The sequence below is a fragment of the Pinus tabuliformis genome, chromosome 4_2 (genome assembly GCF_031772625.1).
Source record: "Pinus tabuliformis cultivar Carrire ecotype Pingquan chromosome 4_2, CPIR1, whole genome shotgun sequence".
Taxonomy (NCBI): Eukaryota; Viridiplantae; Streptophyta; class Pinopsida; order Pinales; family Pinaceae; genus Pinus; species Pinus tabuliformis.
In genome coordinates this window covers 170,127,365-170,138,447 of record NC_142304.1, presented here as the reverse complement: position 1 = coordinate 170,138,447, position 11,083 = coordinate 170,127,365, and positions in this window count along the sequence as shown.

Here is an 11,083-nt window from a genome sequence, read left to right as displayed (position 1 = left end):
AGCTCCCAGTTCAAACAATATTGCCAGAACTTGACGAGGAAGGAAAAATTATATTGGAACCGGAAGCAATCACAGAAACAAGAACTCGACAGCTACGAAATCGATCAATTTCGGAGTATCTCATCAAGTGGAAGAACTTATCTGCTGAAGATTCCACATGGGAGGATGAGAATTTTATACAGAAGCATCCAAAACTACTCAAGCGTTGAGGACAACACTCTTTTTGAAGGAGAGGGGCATGATAGGTCCCTATAATACTAGTGATTGCCCCATTACTATTGTAGTTGTATCCCTTATTAACATTGTTGTGCCCTTATTGCCCCCATTTTTTATTATTGTGCCCCATAGAATCCCTCTATTGTTATTTTTGTGGCTTTATATTATTATCGTTAGGTTGGCTATGTTATATTGTGACTCCTTAAACTCCTATATATAGAAAGAAGGTTTTGTCATTTGAATCATCCAAGAATTGTTCATTTATGTAATGTAAAGGAGGTTTCCCCCTCGAAGACATTGAATTCTAAGGCATTGATATATCTTTTCTATCTTTCCTTGAGCTGGTTTCATAACACATCACGATTAATCTTCTGTTACATCGTACTCCATCTCCACCTATTTTCCCACATCCAATGGTCCATATATGATTTTGGCCCCCTTTCACCATCCGACCTTTACCGCTAGTGTGGGGGTCTAAAATGGGTGGTATACCAAACCACACCCACCCCTACATTTCATCTCCTCAACGTTTCAGACCCCCCTTGAGTGAAACCACTAACCACTCTCCCCCCGCTCCGAAAAGCTGATTCCATCACTCCTGATACCGCTTTCCTATTTGTTGTGTTCTCTCCATTCACCTTCTGCCACCTCATATATCCATTAAACTCCATAAAATCACATTTATTCCCTCCAAAATTAACCTGTTAAGCATTCAATTAGCTTAGTAATTAATTCAACGGACCCACGCCACCTTCAACGGAAAACCAAATTAGTTATATAAACCTCTTTTCTATTTGAGAACCAGTTACTGAATTCAATCTCTATCACTGTTAATTGATTTCCTACAGCTATTACTTGACTCAATTCTGACAGTTTCAATCACCTGCGACATCTCTACTCAATCATTATCAGCCTGTTACTTCTTATTTTGCCTCTAGAGCCTGACTTTTCTCTATTTTTTTCCACTCTCAAACTCCCAATCCCATTCACTATCACTCTTAGTCATAGCCAAGATGCCTCCAAAGGACAAAGGACCAGAGGAAATTGTCAATCCTCTTATCCATCCTCCTATAAACCTTCATCACATTCCTATGGCTGACCGAGATTACAAAATCCATGAGACACTCTGTTAACTCAACCTCTTCGAGATGCATTTCTGGCTCGAAGAAAACTATATAGATAAATCAGATGATATCCAACTATGGGAATCAAATGTACCCCACTACATCATTCCTCGTACCCACAACACCCCAGAATTTATTAGAAAATGTCATGCATCCTATTTGCCAAGCCAAAGGGCCATAGTCACTCTCACTGGAGAAATTCTGTTTACCATAACCCCTCAGGCTATTGATCAGATGATGCAAGCCCCCTCAGTAGAGAATGCTACCCTAGTTTCCTATGAAGCACTGATTGAACTATACCAGAAACTAGACTTTGCCAAGAGAGCCAAAACTCTTGAGTTGTTTTTTACACAAGATGCTTCATTACCAAATAAAAATCCTCCTTATCCCTCCTCCATTTTCCCTGAGAGAGCCAAGAAAATTGTCACTATTGTATCTACCTCCTTGGCTACTAATTTGATCAATGGGTTGATGAGACCATTATCGGATTTTTGTCCATATTTTCTGTTCATTCTAAGCCCTCCATTATGTTTAATTTAATCCATTTTCCTGTAGAGTCCATTCATCAGAAACTTGTTGAATTTCCAACTAAGGAGGTATTCAAATATGCCTCTATATTGGTGTACATGTTTCTATACTTTCAGGGGGACAACATTAACCTTTCTTTGCAAAACCTAGATGAAAAAGGAAACCAGCAGTCAGTCATCTTTTGGACTACTATGGACATGAAAAAGAAAAAAGAGTACACTTATAAACAATTTACAGAGATGTTTGTTTACCCAGCAATAGGTCTCCTAAGCAACATAATAGAATCGAGGATTAGTGAAGAAATCAAAAGGATGTTGCAACTATCAGATCAAGTTCAGATGGTGGACTGGTACCTTCATGAAAATTATATAGAAATAAGAATATTTGGATGTGAGCTCCCACCTTACAAACTGCCAAAATTCCTCCCAATGAGGTTTTTTTCCTTGGAGTACATAAGGCAGATGATCAACATGGATGAAATCCACTTTGTTGTTGCCAATAAGAAATCCTAGTTTAAAATAAAAACACAGGTTGGCCCTTTCATTTGCAACAGCAGTGTAGCAGGGGAACATGCAGATAAGCTCCTGAAGGAAATGTAGTTCAACATCATTTTTACCTGGTCCTATGATCCATTAGGGATCATTTCTAGATTAACGGTAGAAACCAAGTCTACTCCTTACTTTTACACAGCCAGGTTAGAAATAGAAAAGTACAAGAATCAGTTAGAGTGGGTTGAGAACACTTTACAGGAGGTAGAAGAACAACATGTATCATCATCTATAGTGCAAACTCCTACCATGCAGGAGAATACAACCAAGAGGAGAAGAGAGGAAGAGTCCCATTTAGGGACTGACATCTTTAATGAAGGGTTTAAAATAATGTACAAAAATATGGCCAAGCTTAGTTCCAGACTGAGCCTTAGCAAAGATTCAGAGCAGTAGACCATTATCACCACTAATGAGCCACTTGTTTCCTCATTAGTGGGTGATCAGTCCACACAGTCTCCTACCACCTCCACAACTTCACAAGATAAGAAACAAATAATGCAGATAGGTACATCTACTTCAAGCGAGTCAGAGAAGAGCTTAATGGACATCTCTAAGGAGATAAAAGTTAGAAATGAAGCCTTGAATATTAACTCTTACAACCAATTTTGGAAATAGACTTCTAGTGCCCAAAGCAGTCTGTTGTCATCCTTTGACTCAGAAAAGGGAAAAATGAAAATGGCATTCCTCCAAACACAAGTCCCCTAGCCCAAGGGAGCATCAGACTACAAAGAGACAACTTTTGAGTTTGATGTAAAGGATATACATCCCATTAACCAAATGGAGATGTGTAAGCAAACTAAGGAAATGATTTTCTCTATTGTCACTAATGTTGCCATGAATTTGTCCAAATTACGGGTTACATTAGCAAATTTCCAGTCACAGCTAAAGATGGAGAAGGTCTCTACACTTGCCAAAGACACCAATATTAAAACCCTGGAGGATTTGGTAATCAAACTGGGTTATGATCCTGCAAACATCAATGATGTAGAGGAACTTGTCAAGAAGAAGAATTTGGATATAGCAGCGTTGAGGAAGCAATTAAAATTGCCAACTATTGAAGATCCTCTCGCTAAGGATATTACATAGAGAGAGACTCAGAAGGTAGATATGATGAAGTTCATCATGGAGCAAACCGCACAACTTACGAAAATGGAGATAGAGATGGAGAAATTGATCAAAGAAAAGGAGAAAGCTGCTAAAAAGACTACCCCTTTAGAAACACTTCCTATCACAATCATTCCTATGGCCATCCCAACTACGAGAAGTACAGGAGACGCTGCAGACTAGTTGTCGAATGCAATCCAAAATATGTCTCTTCAGACTGAAGAAATCAAGAAGTTGCTGGATCAAGTGAAAATTCTAGAGGATCATCGCCAGAAATATGATATTTTTCATGCAGCAGAGCTTCAGAGAGCACATAATCAGATAGAATTATGGAAGAATTTAGCAACTGAGTCTTCAATTAGCCACACTCTAGGTCATGTCAAGGAAATCATATGGAACAAAATCATTGAGGAGATAGATGAAATCTGGCCATGTATCCAGATTATTTTTTAGTAAAAGGAGTTGATGGAAAAGGAAAAGCAAACCATGGCCAATATAAATTCTCAACTAGGAGAGATGCCTGCTACAGCCAAGAGCATTATAAAGTCCCTCAACTCCAAGTATAGATATGAACTGGATGATCTAGGAGTGGATGAAAGAACATAAACCATCATGGAGGTGAACAAAGTTCTAACCAAGAAGAACTTAGTTGTACAGTTGAAAGAGAAGTATCACACTCTTGAAGTAGAAGTCAACAGATTTTTCACAAGGATTGATGCAATGAACAAGAAGGGTCTTCCTTCACTATTTGTTATCAATGATAAACTAATGACCAAGGAAGACTACATGAAGAAGCTCTAGGATATTGCTAGGGATACAACCAAGTTCTCCAACATCAGAGGTTCCATGACAGGTGGGGCATTTTATGAAGCCATCAACAACATATGTTTTATTCAATATGAGATAAAACATATTTTCACTATAAAACCCACTTTTGCCCGGTATACTAAGGCAAATGAAATCTATCGTAAGGTAACCAAGATAGAAATCCCAAATGCAGAATGGTGGGAGACGTCGTGTAAATTCCAGGATTAGAGGATAGATCAGCTCCGCTAGCGCAGCACTCGAATCTTGGCCACTCAGCAACAACTTTCCTTCAAAACAGGGCCAAATGTTCAGATTCATTCTTTTTTATTGAATTACATATGTTTCTATTAGTTTTAAGTAATAATAGAATGTCGTGTCACTCGGGCATTTATTGTAATATTTTGTAATTTTGTTTAAATACTTCATCCTGTCGAAGTATTGAGGGTTTCACAATTGAACCAGTTATCACACAGATTTGTACTAATCTGGAGCATTTTTTATTAGATAAAAGATTCTAGATTTACTTCATATGGATTGTCTCTCGGTGAGTTGTTTTCATCATGTTTTTCATTATGTATTCTTCATATAACTTAATTCTTTCACATTCATCTGATTGAAAATTTAATTGAATCTCAGTTTCATTTTCAATCCGTTGTGAAGTTGCATTTAAATAAGAGATTAATTTGCAAGACTATCTGTTATTGTAAATTCCTCTTTGAACTTAAATTGCACTAGACTTTTGTAATTGTTTAATTATATTTTGTTGATCTAGGAAACATTGTTTTCTTAATTTCTTTTTATAAATGGTTAAATACTCAGTTTGAATATTAAATCACTTATACTTTTCTATATTCTACTTATCCATCCCATTTAAATAAAAATAACCATATTTATTTAAAGAACAACCTTTTTATTATTATTAAGGATCTTTCTAAGTTTAAAGCACCTATTTTTAAATAGTTCAGTGGTCATCCAAACCATTAAAATCAACAAAACATTTTAGATGCTTTGGCATAGCCAATTGACCTTAGGTTATCTCAAAGGACAACACAATGGTGTGACTATTGGATTCACATTCCAAGGTCTCTTGGACTCCCTTTGATTTCTTTAACTTCCACACCATTACCCTTAGCAGATTAGGTGTCCAACATTCCCCTTCTTAATCTGAAAGGGTATATATGAGTCCAAAAGGAGATTTGTAATACAAAATGTGCAAAATTTCATGGAAAAATGTTCTCTCTGAAAATATGGCATACGGTGGGAGAAATCGAGGTCTCAACCGGTGATGGTTTAAGGATTATCACCAACACTGGAACACTTAATGCAGTTCCTGGAACTCTTACAAATTTGGCAAGAAGTTGAGGTCTTCTTCTAGAGGAAGTGGTCCTTAATTCTTTGAAGAGGAAGGCCTTCAACCTAGGAAAAGGGAGGTCTACAACTTGCGGTGGTTTAAGTAAGGCCACTAACGAAAGGAACGCTTAGTGAGATTTCGAGATCTCTTCCAAATATTGCAAGAAGTTGGAGTCTTCTACTAGAGGAAGTGATCCTTAATTATTTGAAGAGGGAGACCTTCAACCTAGAAAAAGGGAGGCCTTCAACTTGTGGTGGTTTAAGGAAAGCCACCAACCATAGTCATGATTATGGGCTTATGTGTCACTAGCTACAACTCTAAATATGGGTATGGTTGTCTCTGGCTGTAGGCTCAGCTAGTAGGTTTAGGTTGTGGCTCAGTCTTGCTTGATGTGGCTTTGAAACTTGTAGATGACCATCATTTCCCTCCCTGTAAGATATAATGTGAGAATATGAAGGAAACTCAACTGCAAGATTCTTTAGTACTCGTGAACAAATTCTGTTATATGAGTGAAATATCTTATTGGTTTTTGAAGCCCATTGCCAAGAAGCAACCCATCCAAGGTGAATCTTTGTTCTTGTAAGAGACTTGTTTTTGAATCATATGTTTGAAGAATGAGTGTGCTAACCACAATGCTTGCACGGTTGAATATCAAAACAATGATCTTTCATATGGAAAACTCTGTCACAATGTTGGCATTTCACAATATGTTGTTGTAGAGGAGGAGGAACGGGTGAAGATGAACTGTCCTGAAGAAATCCAACACTTTGAAATTAGATTGGCTTAGAATAGTCTAGAATATGAAAGGACACAACCTTATCATATCTAAGACCAGTTTTGTGCTTGTTTTTGACAAGCTCTTCCCAAGGTTTGATAATGGGTTTGGGAAGTGCAAACTAAATTTCTTCATCTTTGTGCACATATTCTCCAATGAGATAGATGATTTAAACAATTTCTAGTTGTTGATGAGATTCTATCTCAATATCAAACAATGGACTATTCTGAACAAAAACAAGTTCAAAATAACAACTCTTTTGTTGTAATCCATCTCACTATAGTTGTGACTCAAACTATAAAAATTCAATTTTTTCTTGTGCATTTTGCAGACAGGTTTTAATGTAAGAAAGACCACTTTTTCTAATTCATGAGGGGAATTTTGAGGTGTAAAATGGGCCTCCTAAGGAAATTATAAAATAATAGTCGAAATAATAAAACAAGATTAGATTACAATATCAAATTTTAGAGGGAAAAAAAGAAAAAACTACTTTTTGAACTCATATTTTCAACTTATCTCCCTATGGGTTTACTCAAATTTTGAGCGGGAACACTCGTTGGATGCAAAAAACTGATTTGTAATCTAAGAAGTACCCATGTTTCATACTTTTGATGGACCCTGCTACACGGAAAATAAGAAATACATGAGTAACATGATTGCAATCATTTTTTTCATGTATCTCTCATTTTTAGTGTAGTAGGGTCCATTGAAAGTATGCAACATGAGTACTCCATGGATGAGGAATTAAATTTTGCATCCAACAAGTACTCCCTCTCAAAATTTAAGTAAAACCTTAGGGAGATAAGTTAAAAAAGTAGTTTTAATATTTTAATATTTTTTAATATTTTTACTTTTTTACTCCAAAAATGGTGAATCATCCCCCATGATTGACATCATCATCTTGACTCCTATTTGTTTTTATAAAGTTTATTTTGGTTGTACATTTTTCTTATGAGGCCCATTTTAGACCTCAAAAGTTCTCTAATGCAACATATGATGTCTCTAAATCTATGGATATATGGACAACGTACACCATCACTACCTTCAATATATTTTACATAACATTTATGTTTCTTCAACAAATTTAAATAGAGCCGCACAGAGATTAGATTTCAACACTATGTCATCACTTGTTTCTTGTCGTTTAGAAGTTGAACGGGTAGATGATAAGAAGCAATATGACACCAAATGAATAAGTACTAGCTGCTATCATATAACTTACGATTCGAACCGTTACTACCACAAAAATATCTTGGAATGGAGCAAGAAAATGCAATTGCAATAGAGTGGGAGATGAATCGAAAAACTGCTTCACAAAAATCAATGGAGAGAGTGATATCTCATAAGGATAGGCAGATTGGAACCACTTGTACTGACTTTCATAAATATGTCACTGTAAACTAGTCACATTTCCCACTAAAAACATTGTAAGCTCACCATACCAAGCTCTGTATGGAACATGACCATACAACCAACAAAAATGTTGTCAAAAGAGTCAACACGGTGTATACACTTGTAGGTCATAGTTCACAGTGCATTATACTTATAATATATATGCCGATCACATATCTTATAGCCTTAAAAAGGGACAACTCATTTCATAAATTTTATGAACCATACCAATCTTTGTTTTACATATGGTAAATATCATAACCAACGCACATAGAAACAACCTTCAAAAATTACATTCAACGCATAAGAAACAACCAACTCAATTCTTCATACCATATGCCCTTTTAAAAGAGCTCAACACAACATGGAATTGAACCTACACACCACATTCAAGTTTCCACATACAACATATGCAATGACAAACCTAGTCCTCACAGGTTAACACAGATAATCAAAAACATTTAATTTTCCAACAACTGCACCCATGCAAGCATTGTGATACTAGTGTACAAAACTCAACGCAACTAACCAGAACCAATGGGAGGTTTAAGTTTTCAATGCTTTGAAAATAAATTATGACTTGAATCTTGCATTAACCAGTTGATCACTACATCATAAGAATGACTAAACAACACACCAAATTCCCATCATACTGCCAGTCGCATGGAGTCGGCTGGTGAAGGAACCTTTGAGGCCAATAATATTCCTAGATTTTTGTTGTTGTTGTTGTTTCTTACTACTACGAAATGATTTGTTCAATGGTTACTGTTCAAAAGTTAAGAAGCTAAATCACATCTAGAATTTTTCTAGTGAGAGGATTCGTAGTACAATGGGTTATTCAATAAAAGGAAGTCGAGGTGCGAGTTTTGGTTTCCAAGTAAGTGTATTAGAGCAAACAATGATATTGGTATAGAAAAGACACATTCAAGTAATGGGCAGGATAGGCACATAGAGAATGGGTACACTCAACACATCCCTTTGTCCAGATTTTCCCTCAACACTCAACACAAAAATTAAAAACTCAACACATCCCTATGGACAAGTTCAAAATGAGGAATAGAATGCTCAGTTTTGAAAAATAGATAGGGCAGAAATGACAAGCACAAAACTAGTAGCTCGCACTTTGAGAAGGACATGTATTCACCTGCTATGATATGATGTTAAACACACATAAAATATATATAATATGAAGGATAATCATGATATGTCTTTATTATTGACAAGATATACATTTATAATACAATGGTGTGAATCTCGGATTCATCTTCCAAGGTCTCTTGGACTCACTTTGGTTGTTCAACTTCTACACCATAACCCTTAGCGGATTAGGTGTCCAACATCTAGGAAGGTTATTGGAAGAGGCATTATGATTGGTGTATATTCAATATAGTATGGAAATAATTCTCTTGAAGGATGAAGGAATGTAGATGGTCAAGTTACAGTATAAAGGCACAATTAAAGTGTTTCTCCTTTTAAGAAAAGAAACCTAAATTCAATAGGTATAAGAAGAAAGCTCATTCAAGAAAGGATGACTAGATGGTTGGATGGAAGCAAAGGTGTGCATATTTTAAGTAACTCTTCTCTAGGGTAGGATTCATATCTACATGAATATTACAAAAAGAGTTGGTTATAAAAGTATGCTCGATAAATCTTCCATGTGATTACTCGATGCCTGAAAGAAGAAGTTTTATATGCTTCGTAATGGCTAAAAGATCAAGGCTCTTCCAAAAGGGAGAATGGAATAAACACAATGATATTGATCAACATCAAGTATAATCTTTGGAAGAATTAAAGAGAGTTGATAATCAGAACTCCAAGGAAGATATTGTAGCTTACAATTCAAGTTCGATCCATGGGAACCTTGATTAAAAATGAATGCATGTAGAAGGAATCTTGTACAATATGAAGATGAAAATTGTGGAAGGATACTCATCTCAAAGGATTAAAGTAAGAAAATAGTTTGATGAAAGGGCCATCATGTTAATATTTTGGTATTGATTATCTAGTTGACATATTGTTTCTCTACTTGGAAGGATATTTCATAAATGGATAATGACAGTTTAGGAAATATCAATTGTTGGTGTTGAAATCGATTCAAAGAACATATGATTGAGTTGATAATCCTTAAAGTATTAAGTAGCCAAGATGTTTACATCATCATCTTGGAATTTAAAGGTAGAAGTATAAAAGGATAACCTAATGTTCATGAATATTACTTTCATGTGTTAGAGGGTACTATGATTAAATAAGGTCCAATATATTTCCTTTATCAATGATGATATCTAAAGGAAAGTGATATTAAATGTTGATGGCCTGAAACTTGTCATAGGATTAAAGAAAGAGGATGGCTCCATAATATCTAGGAAGGTAAAACCTCAACATGGTGAGATGCAAGAGAAAGGAGGATCCTTGCAACCACGACTTGAATATATCCTTGAACAACTTGTATCTTCCACACTTATGAAGAAAAGATAAGCATATTGTGCTTATGAATTCCCATTTGAAAGGAAGTGAAAGAATATCCTCTATGTTTGAGAGGGAGTAGGAAACCTCTTTAAATAATTGAAAAGGAGCAAAGATCAATTCCTGAATCAAAATGGGAATGAGGATATCCTCCCCGTTTGAGAGGGAGTGATAATGGACATTGTATTCTCTTCTATCATGTGTCATGAACCAAGAAAAAACTCACTGCCGCATTTCTATGTGAAGGCCATGGTTGGGAGAATGGAGGATTAGATAATCATATGATATTAATACTCCTTGAGGACAAATAATATAATATAGGAAGTGTTATATATAACCAAAAGTCTTTGAAGATTGGACTGGTATCCAAGGCAAGAGCAGTCGAAGAGGATCGACATTGTTTGAGGATTGGGAATCCAAGTTAAGAATAGTCCTAAAAGGACATACGTAGTAAAAATTTGGATCAAGTATGTACTTTGAAGTGGTAGTGTGGCGTCTCATGTAAAGCCTCCCAACATTATTCTCTAATATAAGAGCTTTTCAAGTTAAGACCCTACTATGTTGACAATGCTAGTAATGGTGTTGATGCTTAGAGATGGCTTATCAATATAACTCTTCTTATGAGTATTCTTCAGTTTGAGAATGTCCTTGTACCAATTGTGCAATTATGAAAAACGCCCTATTTAAGAGGGAGTGTTGGAAAATGTAACTATTTTCAATCTTCATAATTCACATTGTACGCATTTCATTGTGTATATCTTATGTTACAGGAAAA